The sequence below is a fragment of the Phyllostomus hastatus genome, unplaced genomic scaffold, assembly GCF_019186645.2.
Source record: "Phyllostomus hastatus isolate PE091 unplaced genomic scaffold, TTU_PhHast_1.1 phas_contig_17, whole genome shotgun sequence".
Taxonomy (NCBI): Eukaryota; Metazoa; Chordata; class Mammalia; order Chiroptera; family Phyllostomidae; genus Phyllostomus; species Phyllostomus hastatus.
The window spans coordinates 29,950,861-29,965,097 of record NW_025333664.1 but is presented as its reverse complement, the minus strand read 5'-3'; the positions used below and the strand labels follow the sequence as shown (position 1 = coordinate 29,965,097).

General features: G+C 40.1%; 1 protein-coding gene across 4 annotated transcripts in view; it reads right to left on the bottom strand.

Annotated features, from left to right (window-relative positions):
* Positions 1 to 13,355, bottom strand: part of SNAP25 (synaptosome associated protein 25) — a 79,077-nt gene extending 65,722 nt beyond the window's left edge. For 2 of the 4 annotated variants that reach the window (XM_045833321.1, XM_045833318.1), the window contains exon 1: positions 13,215 to 13,355. The gene's annotated coding sequence lies outside the window, so the exon portion shown is untranslated. Of the gene's footprint in view, positions 1 to 13,034; positions 13,058 to 13,214 lie in introns of those variants that run through there. The other 2 variants (XM_045833319.1, XM_045833320.1) reach the window with 2 other exon arrangements.
* Positions 13,356 to 14,237: the final 882 nt, after the last annotated feature.

Below are 14,237 nucleotides of genomic sequence, written 5' to 3'. Positions count from 1 at the left end.
TACTTTCTTCTTCTAAAACAACATTTTGCCTATGGTTTGTAATCCACCCCAAGCTTTTAAAGCAAAGAAAGAATGATGACTTACTATGTCTGCCTTGAAACTGGATGTCCCCTCAATAGAATTGTGTGTTTCCAGCATGTAAAACGTACTCTTCCGTAATACTCCACACCCACTATTTATTGGCATAAGCTGAGTGACCAGCCCAGCTGGACCAATCAGACCCCTTACCTGAGATTTTTGAGCATGGGGAATGGATGACAATTAGCAGTCCTTTTTCCATAGTGGATGTGTTGAAAGTACAAATTGAGTGTTCATGTTTCTCGTATGTGGAGGGAGAAACTGGCTTTTTAACAAGAGAAGTGAAGTCAGTGTAATGACAGAAATAGGTGGCAGAGAGAAAGTCTTGATAGTGTTTGAACACTGAGCTTGAGCCTTTTCTGAATTCCAACTACCTCTTTGTTTTTCCATTGGTTTGTCTGCGCAACACCTATTCAGATTTTTGAGCCAATCAATCTTAATTTTTGCCTACACCACTTATATTTGGGTTTTTGTCATGTACAAAATCCAAATAGACATAAGCAACATGGCTTACTTTCTCAGGGAGTTCTGCCTGGAAGCTCAGAATTATAGGAATGTCTGCACCCTACTTTTATAGGTGTTGTATCACCATCTGAGGCCAAATACTTCTGAGGATAACAACCAACAGAGAGGTTTCCTGATTGGAGTGTGGACCTGTGCTGGAGAAAAAAATTAGAAAGACATGAAAGTGGAAGTGGCAAGACAGCAAAGGGCAGTAGAAAGAGCACTGAACTGTGAGTCAGCAGCCCTGGCTGCAATGCTTACCCTGTGACTTTAGCAAGTAATTTATTTCTGGATCTAGTTATTTGTCATTTTTTAAAATGCCATTTGGAAGGTCTGTTCAAGCAACCCAAATCTATGATTCTGAATGAGAAGAGGGCAGAAAAGAAGGGTGATGTGAGCTATCAAGGTCAGTTGGTGCTCTGATGCAGGGAAGAAAACAAGAAATTGCAGGGATGAATGGAAAATGTCCAGGTCCTTTTTGTACCTGAGACAATTTACTGAAGGCCCCAGGGGAGAAGTAATGGCAACTGCTTTATCCTTTGCACAGTGAGTGCTTTCCCTCTCTGGTATCCTTCAGAGGCTGCAGACTGGGACTGTAGAAAGAAGGAAGGGCTGTTGTATCATTTGATAAAACTTTAAATTTTGAAAAAGCATAACAAAGGAGCCTCCTTTCCCACTACTAGAACCCCCTTCTTCTTCTTTTGACTCTCAATTTCTTCATCCTTCAATTCATTCCTATAAACAATGGCATCTTTATTACTAACTCAGAAAGGTGAGTAGAGGCTTCTATCCAGTGTCCCAGGACAGCTTTTCACTCTCCACGTACTTACAGCTTTTGCAAGGCAGAGAATGGTGGAAACACCACATCCTCATCAGACCCAGTTTAAGATCAACGCGAACACTTGAGGGAGCTACTAAGATCTCTAGGACACTGGTTCTCAAACTTGAGCATGCACCAGAATCACCTGGAGGTGATGAAAGCACCGAACACTTTGGTCCCACCCCTAGAGTTTCAGATTCAGTAGGTGTGTGTACGGGGAGTGTGGGTAAGAAATGCATTTCTAACAAACTCTTGGGTGATAATGATGCTGCTGGTCCTAACACCACATTTGAGAATGTGTCCTAGAATAATGCACCACTGATTGTGGAGGGTCAGTAGTACTGCACTTGGGATATTAAATTCAAACTCAAGTTCTCTCTCTTCTTAGCTGTGTGAAAGTATAAGGAACCATTTTGTTCCTTTCAAAGACCCAATTTCTACCTTATACCTTAAGATGGGAACCTCTACTCTTTGGGAAGGCCTGTATTGAGAAGATAGCTTCCACCATCACCTCCACTTCTTCTTTTATTTGTCCCTCCCATCCCAACTTAAGTGCTCTGTGAAATGAGAATAGGCAGTGAGCAAGCATAACTCAGCCCCCCCACTTGGCTTTTTTTCTCTGGGATGTGCCTGCCCACAGTAAGCTGACACTTACTGTTCCTCTAAGTTGCATGCATCCTGGGGCATGTTCTGCACCTCAGGAGGGATGGTGGGTGAGGGAGGTTATACCTAAGGTGTTCTAGCTGTCCTGTCTGACTACACATATATCTGTAGCCCTTTCTCCATTGGTGGGCCCTAATGTCTATACTTGGAGTAGGATTAGGAGTAGGAAGAGTAGGCTTATTCTTACTGCTGGTTCTAACCATTTTTTTCCAGTCAAGCTTTAACAAATGGCCTGATATTTTCATCAGTACCCCTGTCTGTGTATTGGTTGGTTCCTGGAGGGATTAATGGTGGCAATTAGCTTCTTGGAATCTTTGGTAGAACCTTGACCAAATAGTATCATCTCTAGTCAAGTATGGAAAATAATACCCACCACTTAAGAGGTTGCTGTACAAATTAAATATAACACTAACCACAATAGACAACAATATAATAAGCAGCACATAGTAGATGCTCAAGAGTGTTCTCTTGTCTTGTAGTCCTGGACTTGCAGAAATCTCCCAAAAGCAGAATCTGAGGTCATCATTGTATACAGGGTTGTTTTGGAAGTTTTTTCCAACTGTGAAGGGAAACCATTCTGTGCATGGCTTAGGAGCATACAGTTCTCAGTTTGTATAGCTAGCCAATGCAGGTTTTATATTTATTGGTTTATAAATAAAGCTAAAGGTTTTGAATGAGGTGATGCATCTAGGGATCTTGTACCTAAGCCTGGCTGTGAGAAAGTCTGTGTTTCCATCTCTCTGCCTTCATATTGTGTGCACATACAAGAACATGCATGCACACACACACAATATTTAATAAGAAACTGAAGCCTGCCAACAAAAAAACTTAACGAAAAGCTGAATACAAAATAAGGCTAACAGATGTAGCTTTAATAATGGTTCACTAAATAGCTCACAGCAAATTTCTTTTCCTTACGCTAAAGAATAGCATAAAATTTTGCATATCATCTCTTTTAACTCCTTGAAGGTCTTGAAAACCCTTAAGCAAGAGGGGACCAGCATTTACTTAAACAATAACCAAACCTTCTTGGTCTCCAAATGTTATCCTGAGAGCCAAAAGAACACTCCCAGAGATGCTATCCAGAGGCATTTTTAAAATCATCCCTCAAATAGAAAAATCATAGACTATTGACACATTTTCCCATTTTAGCATACATGCTGCTCAAGCTAAAAAATATAATGTGATACCAAGACTTGTTGTTTCTTAAAACAAATTCAACATAAGAAAGAGAAATTGAAGCATATGGCCCTCACATAACCTGCAATAAAGAACATTGGAAATCTGGCATGGCAAAAGGCAGATTGTGAAACATGACAACAGTCCCTTCCTCTCTCTCAGAATGGGAGAGGTAACTACTTCACTAGCATTAGCTCATTTAGGTCTCATGACAACCATGTGACATATGCATGGCAGTACTGCATTCGTTTTACAGGTGTGAAAACTGAGGCTAAGTACAGGTTAAGCAAGTCAGTCAGGGTCATGTGGTTGACGTGGCAGAGGTGGGTTAAGCATGCAGGCATCTGACTCTCAATCTAGGGCTTAATGAGCTTGTCTGGATACTTAGTTTTTCTGGTTATTCATACGATCATATCTGACCTGCCTTTTTTGGCCCGAGGACTGAGTTTTTGAATTTTGCTCTCTTATGTTCTACATGTTATGAGCATGCTTTCTAATAGAAGATCTTAATGGATTGTGTACAACTCACTGAAAAACTCATGGGCTGGTGGGGAAAAAACATGGACTTTGTAGTAAGAAAAACAAGATTTCCAACAGTTTAAAGGTTGCCATGAAAATTAAATGAGATAATGTATGCCAAGGGTCCACTGGGCCACCATAAGCATTCAATAAGCTAATTATTGTGGGGTTTTTTTTGTGGTCATCAAGTATGTAATATCTTCACTCTTAGGTGAGAAAATAGGGTGCATAATAACTGACTGTTGGTTTTGGACTTGGTTCAAGAGAAGGACTGGATAAAAGAAATCCAAAATTCAGTGTTCACTTGGTGATGGGTTTTTCTTAAGGATAAATGGGTCTATAAAGGAAATGTTAAATATACATATATCCTAAAAAGATAAATGGGACTGATTTGCCACATCATAGCTAGGTTTGTTATTCTTTCCTAGACAAGTGGCATTGAATGTTTATGAAAAAAGTTAGAGATTGATGTGCTTAGAGGAAGCCAAATCAACATGGAGAGTTTGCATATATCATGCCACCAGTTCTAACAGAACAGTAACAAAGATGTGATCCTGAAAGCAAGAGTTGTCCTAAGCCACCCATCTATGACCCTGGCAACTATAATATATGTCTCAATGGATGTGTGGCATCAAAAATATCATTTGCCATCTCAGTGAAAAGTAAAGAATTTTAAGTGTGTATTTCATATATGCTAAATAGCTTGGTTTTATATGTGAAATTTACTTTAATCACCCAAAGGCAATGGTTTTTCATCTCTGAGTATAAACCTACTTTTAGCAATGTTTTTTGGAGTATCTTCTGATTCTTCATTAACATTTTCACCCCTGACTCACAGCTGACACAGCAGCAGGTCAGAAAAACAAATTATTTGTCAAAATTTGACAGCTAGTTGGGGTGAACCAAAATATTTCTTTGGGACAGAATCTTATCCCAACATTTAGATGAGTTGTTCTTATAACTTTTGATCAATAAAAGGAGGAATTACAGTGGTAGAATTCTTTTCTCTGCAAAGGGGTAACTGATATCCCTCATAACTCATTCCTTCCCTGTATACCTGGTGTGTGACAGGCATTGTTAGAGATACTGAGGACTCAAAGATGGTTAAGATATTGCCCTCACTCTCAAAGACTTCCATGGGCCATTAGGAAAGAGAAATGCATAAGTACATAATTGCAAAGCCATGTGATAAATCTTACAAAGGAGAGGAAAACATTGCTCATTGATAAGAACAGGGTGACTAACATGAGGGAGGACTGATCCTGAATCTTTGAACCCTATTTAATGGTAGGAAGTGGATTGGCTTGGAAGGTACTGCCATGCAAAATAAGCTACTGCAGTTTTTTCTGTTACCCTGTTCTTGCTCATGAATTTGATTTGGACTAGGTTTTCTGGTCTCGGAAGCACCATTTTTTTCTCAAAGCTTAATCTGTTTTCCCTACAGTGGTGGGAAATGGTCTATGTAGGAAGAGGTCCCAATAGCCTGAGATATTGAAATATAAACATGTGTTGGAGGAAAATTTTAGTGAAGTCCTAGTTAAGTGTCATGTGAAGAGACAAATTTACACAAGGGCCTAATTGAAATGTTTACTAAGTTTCTTGATGGCTGAGGCTATTTTTTCATACACATTCTGTTTATGATGTAGCAATCTGTCTGTGAATACTAACCACTCAGTAGAAACTTCAATAAATTGAACATTTTAGACAGTGAACTAAGTTCTTTTTTTAAATTGAGTTAATGTCTTAGATTCTAAAAAGGATCCCATTTGGAACATATCTTCTAAAATAATATTGCAAAAGGGGATGCCCAGCAAAATGCATTGAGGGCAGAAACATGCCTATTTTGCTTATTGCTCTATCTTTAGTAACCAATATAGTGTTTTTCTGGTACATGACAGATACTCTATAAATAATTGTTGAATAAATTAATTAATGAATAATGCTGTGATAATAGGTGATTTCTGTTTGAAGAATACAGGGACAGTCATCTTGGAATTCAACAATTTTTTGGGCTTTTATCTGGAACACTGCCTTGATTTCTAGTGTTACAGTGAAGTTATAATAAACTTTCCTATTAAAAGGAAAATTCACTCTATGGCACTACTGCCTATTGAAATCATTTGTTAGTGTTTTTTTTTTTCTACAAGGCTGATTGGTATTTCCCTCTACTTTCTGTTTATCAATGGAGAAGTCACAGTGTGATTTACCTATAGCTAGCTGTCAGACCAACCTCAGACTAACTGCAGGGAAATATAAGAAATATACTGTTTTGTGATTTGTCGGTCAATATTCTTTAAAACTGTACAAAAGATATATAGAATGAAGGAGATCAGCAATTTGGTCTGAGATTTGCTGTGGAAAAGGAATTCTAATTTGAGAGACTCTCTAAGCTCAACTGAGAGATTTCTCCAAAATAAGAATTAGGCAGGAGAGCAGGGTGACTCTGGCCTCAGGGAACACCTAAGAAACTTTAATTTTCTTACATGCTGTCATCAGTAAACAATAGAAGCACTAATACAAGCCTACAGGTCTGAAAAGTCATCTACCAAGTTCAAAATCTGTGACTAGTTTGGACATAGGAAGTGATGGGGAAGCTGAGATCAGATGGTCATTTTATAGAACCTACCTTTTTAGCAGGAAAATAACCTTTTCTTCAAGTATAAAATGGACCATCTTGGAAGACAAGATGAGGTGAGTCAGCAGAAAATGCAAACAGTCTCCATTTAAGACATGATAATTAGGTATCTTTGGGTAGTAGAAACTAAATCAGATCAACAAAACCCAGATACAGAAGAAAAGATAAGTAAATTGTTTTAGTTTTCCCTTCACTGCATCAGAATTCAGCTTTAATTAACTAAAAGGATCAAATATATTTTATCCACACCAAAGAAAGCAATCCATAAAGCTAGTGCAGCTGTCATTCAGCATCAATTGCTGCAGGCATGGCAATTCACTTGGAGTTTCTCTAGAATGGTAGTTAAGCATTTAAAAGGAAACATTAAAGAAAAATCCTTTAAACAGGCTTCCCCTCATCTTTTGGGGGATACAGATTTGTTCTTAGCATCAGTTAATCACTACTGACGGCTAACCTCTGTGAGTTAGCAGTAAGAAAATATTAATCTCCTATTGTAATGCCATGCTTTACTTCAGGAAATGCTAAAGGGGGTTATAGTAACAAAAGCACGGCTTTTCTGAAACATGTGAATTAATTCTCATGTGACTATGAATTAAATTAATATTGTAACACCAACTGCTAGCCTCTGAACTGTGAAACTCACAGGCTTTAAAACTTAACTTCTCTCCTCATCCTTTATCCTTAAAGCTGTTTTGAAATGTTATCTACCACACACACCCCTCACTCCAGATTTGGTTAGTTTTTGAGCTAGCTACTAATACCATGTGATTCAGGTCATATGGAAATATTACTTTTTAAGTACTTAAGAGCTCATGGATTCTATAAAAGTTTCTGTTTTCTCTTTTCTAAAATGACAGAGAAATAAAAGGAATGAGGAAATAGCTAATAAACTACTTTAATTCAGACTTAAAGTAGCTATAGAAGATGATCAAAAGGGGGTCTAGAACAAAAATAGTTAATTAACTGAAAAAAGAGTGATAAAAAGTTTATGCAGGTTGTAGAAAATAGTGCCAGGCAGCAATTAAATCTGATTGGGAGGATGGGAGATCCCCAAAGCAGTGATGACACAGATCAGGGCTTTGCAGGGGGAAAACAGGATTTAAGTCTGACCAGAAAATCTTCAGAAAGATGATGGAAAAGCAGTTATTGAGGGAAAGACAGAGAAAGAGAGATTGAGGAAGAGGGAAACTGTGAATGTAATTAATCCTACGGTGGGAGAGGGGGTCTGGTCAGTCACTAAGCAAGTATTAAGGCAGTGCCAGCTGAAACTATCAGGTCACTAGACCCATGCCCATTACCCAGGGTTTTCACACTGATATTATTGACTTCTGAATGGTAGGAATACTGGAAAACATTAGTCCAGTTCTGTTATTCCACAGATGAAGAAACTGAGTTCCACAGTAGTTGAGTGACTTATTTAAAGATGGTGTGATTCCAAAACAGGAAATTACAAGCAGTTGCTTCAGGGCTAACATCAGGTCTCCTGACTCCTGATCAGCATCCTTTGCCATCACTCCCTGCTGCGCAACTGAGGGGAAAAAGAGATTGCAAAAAGATTATGTATATTCTCTGTGCCTCCTTTGGCTACTATGAAAATTGTGGATGATGCAAGAGGTAGCACAGTATGTAGTTAAGAGCTTAGTCTCTGGAGTCAGAGTGATCACGTTTAAATCCTGGCTCTGCTCTGTGATATTAGGCAAGTTGTTTAGCCTTTTCTTGACTCAGTTTCCCTATTTGTAAAATGCAAATAATAATAGCACCCTACTACAAGGTTGTTATGAATATTCAGTGAGCTAGTATAGGTAAAAGTTTTCAGAATTAGGGTTCCCTCCTCTCTCCCACAGCCTATTCTGATTATTCACTGCTTTGGATATTTCTGTTTTTCTAAATCAGATTTATGGCTCACTAAATGTTATCTGATATTATACATGAACTCATACAACTATGGTTGTTTTCATTCATTTAGAAATCAGAAACTTCTTAGATTTTGTATTAGGTAAAGTGCTTTGAGAGCCTTGTGAAAAAAATTATGTAGAAATGAGAAGCTACAATCAGTACAGCAATAATTAAAGAGTTCATAGTGTAACTGGAGTTCTCTGGAAGTTTCTCTTAAGTCTCTTTATTCCTATAAGACTGATTTTTAAGAACCTCTTTCTCCATTCATCATGTCCTCCTTCTTCATTGCTATGTCACATCTCTTCCCTCCCTCTTAACTGCTATTTGGAAAGCCCTCTGCACTCAGTACAATACCTACCAGATGACCTCCTCCTATAGCATCAAATGGCATCACCTCCAGCTTTCCCCCAGGGAGTGAGCTTGAAAACAAAAACGTTAGCCTAAGGATGTTTCTTCTGCCAGCATTTTGGTAAAGGACAGATGAGAATAGTCCCTTGATACTTCAGAGCCAGAACTGAAATAGCAACAAGATTTATGCCTTCAATTGCCATTTCTTCCTCCACACAAAGCCATTGACTCTCAGTTCACCAGTTCCTTCAGCATTTGAATTTTGAAGTTCTGCTGTGAGAGTAAAAGATGAAAAAGGAAGTGGGTATAGTTCAGAACTCAAGCTAGCCCTAAAGTGAGGGTAATCAACAAAAGTCAGCAAGGGTGGTAGGGAAAGAGGTAGGATATAATGCCCATTTCACCTCAGTCTTCCAAAATTTTACTTTTTTTTTTCAGTTTTAGCCATTTGGGGCTGGCTCTATGTATCATGTTGCCTGAAACATGCACAGAAAAACTGGCATATTCTTAATTCATCCAGTCAGTGTATCTGACAATGTAGAATACTCAGAAGGTGCAAGAGAGTGTTATATATAATTATTATTCAAGTGTACCTTCTGGGTACCTCTCATCACCAAATTCCTGGCCTGCTTTTCATTCTCTCTAGTAGGTGCTCATCTTGAATAATTTGTTTTAGTTAGTAATCTTGAATAATTTGTTTTAGTTAGTAATGAAAAACTCTAAACTTACAATTAACTTCTGGGTAGGACTTATAAATCTATCTGTATCCTGAAGAGTGATCCTAAAAGATGCCTAAATGAAGACTGATTCTTTTTCAAAATTAATCATCCCTTACAACACCGATTGCTTCCCTCTATTTCTGGAAGAATGCAACTTTCATCCACTCTGTCAATAGCAATTCCTAGATATTAAAAAGGACCTACATCATCTTTTGCTCAGAAATCAACTTTAGAGAATAGAGTACCAAGTCTTCAGTTTGGTATTCAAGGTCTTCTACAGAAGGCTCCAACTCTTCATTCCAGCATATTCCTCTACACTAGCTTCACATTCCACCAAATGGACAGGTATTTTTAGGATTTACTGACCATAACTTGGGCTTGCTTAACTTCAGTTCTGCCTATGCTATAACTTTTACTTAGCAGACCTCCCCCTTCTCTCTAATCTCTAAAAGCCAGCTCAAGTCCTGCCTCCTCTCTCAAATTGTACCAGTCTACTGTCCTCAGAATTTACATTCCTTAGTTTTGGTCACACTCACTTGGCATATAATTATATAGTCCCTCATGATGTTTGTTCTACTGTTTTAATGCATTTAATTCTGGTATTATTATTAATTTTTATTATTTATTGTTTCATTAAGATTACTAGTGCTAAGTGTATTGAGGTCTAAGACCACATAAATATGAGACTTTATATCCTCCAGGGGGCTCATATTTGTATCTGGTGCTCACTGCTTGATCAATATCTTCCTATCAGGTTGGTCCCTGCTGACAAGGGATGACACTGCAGAAACATATCTAGCACCGAGGCTGTAAACACCAATTTCCTTATCTATATAGCATTGTAAAGCAACTCTGTAGTGTGGGAAAAATATTCACAGTACATCATGTAAAAAGCAGATTTATCTATTTTATCCTTCATGTCTCCTCTCTCAACTTATTTCTCAAATTATCTCTCATCTCTACTCATCATCAAAATCTGTGTGTTCTGTCGAAGGCCAGTTGCTGTGGAAAGAGGTGCTACTGGCAGAGACAGCAATCTCCTGGTTGATAACCATCACTTCAGGGTTAACTCTCAGAGCTTAGGAATGTCTTAAGACAAGCTAATTAAGGGACAGTTTGTATAGTGTTTGTGCATGCGTAGTTGTGCATGTTTAACAATGCAAAAATAAAATTGTGAATTCTTGAGAAATTTTACCATGGAGAGGTTAAGGAGATGATTGTTTTGTATTCTGAAAGCCAAGGTGGTAATGCAGAAAATGCCAATGAGCAAGCAGGCAGGTACCATTGGATGGTATGCATGAATGTTTCCTGGCTCATCCCTAAGTCCATCTTCCCCTGCCTCTTTTTTTTTCTGTATTGACCTGAATTTTTAAAATTTAAAACTTAAAATAGGAAGTCTCTTGATTTTTCCCCTGAAGCTTATCAATGATGTGTTAAATTCATGCTTCAATTATGTTTTTCTTTAATTTCTCAGTAAGCTATTCTAGAATTAGCTCCATAATTGTGCACATCGCCACTTCCTCCTAGATCTGTGCCCTTTGCCAGCTTCACTGCAGTCTTCTACCTCCGCACCACCCCCACCCCAGTCCTCCACTAGAAAACAAACCCAGCAGTAATTACTAATGTCCAAGCACGTAATTCCGGTAGCGCTAGGGTTTTTCATTTGACGCAACTACGCAGAGAGCTGTCTGGACATGCAGAATAAAGTCAAAGCTTTTTGATAACTCCTATTCATTTTTCTCCCATCCTCCCATCACTAAAATACAGTTGTTTATTTTATCTGCATGTTGAAGAGTTATAAAACTATTCCATGCAGTTAAATACTGTTGAATAATAATTTTACATCCATATACAATAACAAATTAATATATATTTACATGGAATTGCATGATTATCCATAAAAATAAAAAATAAAAAAGCTGAGAAAAAGCACCTTTTGTATGTGGACAGGGAATTTTGGCGTCTGTAGTACACAAATGATTAGAGTTATAGCTAACTAAACACAATCAAAGACCTTATTTTGAGGCTTTTTCAGGGGATCTCGTGGTAGCATTTCTTTAATGCGTCGTATGTATCCTTACATAATACACTGTTACTCTTATTTAACTACTCAGATAGTCCACTTTTGCTCCTGGTCTTTTAATGCAGATTTTATCTATAGCAAACAGCTGGAAATACCCGTTTGATGATTTGTGTTCACTCAGAGGCTCCAAGCCTCAGAGTAAAAAAATGGTTAAAGTACTTATCATCACCTCAGCAAAATCCCGCAGTGCTGTAATAGAAATTGCAGTAGATCTTTAGGTCAGAGTCCAATTTCAGTCTAATACCATGGTCATTTCACCACATAACCCTGAAGGACAATCCAGTTGGATTCCAGTTGGAAATCCAGTTGGATTCTCCCAAGGAAAGCCAGTCTTAATGTTGTCACAATCAGAAACTATCACCTGAGATAACTAAAGTCCATGGGAAATACTTTCACTCACTCTGAAACCATGGCCAATGAGGTTAAATCTATACCCTACAGGACTTGTAATATTTCTTAGAGATTTTTTTTTTTTTCGGCTGTGTGATTGGCTTCATGTCTAAGTATAAGGATGGGGGAGAAGGAAGAGGAAGATGGATTCATTCTTAAAGTTGATTCTGCTTAGTTCAACTAGCCCTATATTATTATCAAATAGAAACATATATATGGAGATATATCTCTCCCATAAACAGATCGTACCGGCATCTTTCTATATACTTCATTCATAACCACCCAAGATTTACAGACAGATCTACTCTTTGATAAAAACAAAAAGAAACAAAACCCTTGATATATAACTAAGGGGTAAGAGAAGAAATTGTTTTCAAAATGTGTTTATTTCCTACCTAAAAGTGGAGGAAGAAGGCAACACATAAAATTTCTTCCCCAGGAGCTGAGGGGATGAGAGCAGATAATTGCCTGCAAAGTAGTCCCTGCAGGCAGGATTTATTTTTTCTTTCCTATCTTTTTAACCTACTGTGTCTGCTTCATTAGGGGTCTCTGTAAGACCCAGGTCTCAGAGAGGCAATTTGGCCCGCAGCCCTGGAACATCTAGCCTTGGCTAAGCATCTCTGCCGCAGATGCAACACTGCGGCCGGACCACTGTCCGCGGTGCTGAAAGGTCGAGGGTGCCAGCGTCGTCCCTCTGTATTGCTGTCCAAGGTGCTGAGTGCGGTCGCCCCAGTCCCCGAGGCGAGCCCACCCTCGTTAGCTCTCCCCAGAGCCCTCCCACCCAGCACGACCCGCCCGCCTCCCGCCAGCCCTCAGTGGACGAGGAGCAGCCGGCATAAATCAAGTCCGTGGGTCATGGAAGCTGCTGTCGCTGCTGCAGCTCAGCCTGCCCGCGGCGGGAACTCCCGCTTCTCCGTTCGCCTCTCCGGCGCCCACACCCTGCCTTCCCCCAGTTCTTCCCTGGGTAATAGCGCTCTAACGTCAACAGTCAAAATGACAGGGTCAGAACGACAGGGTTTGTTTATTTTGATGTACAGAGAAAAAAGAGCAGCCTAAGCATCTGTGAAGACTGCATCGCAAAATGGAGAGAGAATCCCAATACTGTTTCAAAAGAGTAAGTTATTAATTCAGTACGTATCCTTGCGTTTCCTCCCAATTGCTGCATCTGCAGCGTCCCCATTCATCCTTCCCCAAGCAGCTCACCTCGAAAACACTTTATAAAGCCCCAGGCGGGAGTCCAGCCAACGCGCACACACGGAATACCGCACCCTAGGTGCACGAATACTTGTATTTGCCCAAGTTCACCCGGTCTGCCCAGCTGTTCTCCCTTCTGGGTATGCTGCTGTCCAGCCAGCTCCACGACCTGGGGAGCAGGTTCCTTACCTTGGCTTCTCCAGCGAGTGCTGTTCCTCCGGCCCCTGCAGGTTGCAAGAGTGGAGGAGCCGCCGAGCAGGCAGGGAAGGAAAGACAGCGCCTGACCTCGCTAAGGTTTCGTCTTCAATGCAACCTGAGCTCTGCCCTCATCAAAGATGGCCGTTCCTTTTGACGTCAGCAGCTTTTAATAGCCACCTCCGGGAGGGGCGGGGGGAGTGAATTAGGGGGAGGGCGGGGGGAGCGTGGAGGGAGGGGAGAGGTTGCGGGTGGGAGGAGAGGAGCCGCGAGGTGCCCCGCGCTTGACTCAGCTCTCTGTACGCTTTACTGCAAACCTCTGTATTTTAGTCTTTTATAAACACCGGAACGGGACGATTGTTATAACTCCATTTTAACATCCGGTCTCGGACAAACACTTTTAACTCGAGACTGGTTTTCTGATATTGTTTTGATATGTGTTATGCATGATGTGTATGTGTGTGTATGTGTGATATGTATATGCATGCATATGACATATTTGCGATTATACATTTTAAAATTTTCCCCTGGTGAATTGACTCCTTGGTTGAATCATAGCGAGGGGGGAGGGGTAGGTAGAGGAGGAGTAGAAGGCGGGGGCTGGGGGTGCGCCGATTTCAACTACAATTTCTGTTTTTCTAAAGAAATGGGCCTGACGGGGCATCCCTGTCAACCCTCACCAGCTCCATATATGGACAGGCTACGTGGGTTGCTATTTTTATGAGTGATTTCTTCCTTTTATCAAAGCCACGTCTGGGGCTTGGAGTTGGCGTTAACGTGGTCAGCGGAGGGAGAGGGACGCGCTCAACGTTATCTGAAAGGACGTCAGAGCAGATCGCTGGGCGCTGTCGGTGGAAGAGAGGGGGAGGGCAGTTAACCCAAACGGCGTGGGCTTGCTTGAGTTCAAGGCTTAAGAGTTGAGACTTGTTTGCTGAAGGCAAAATAGATGACGCTGTTTTCGGGTAAATTTGCAATCAGAGCCTGGGTTTTTATGCTGAATTTCTTATGACTAGTCCA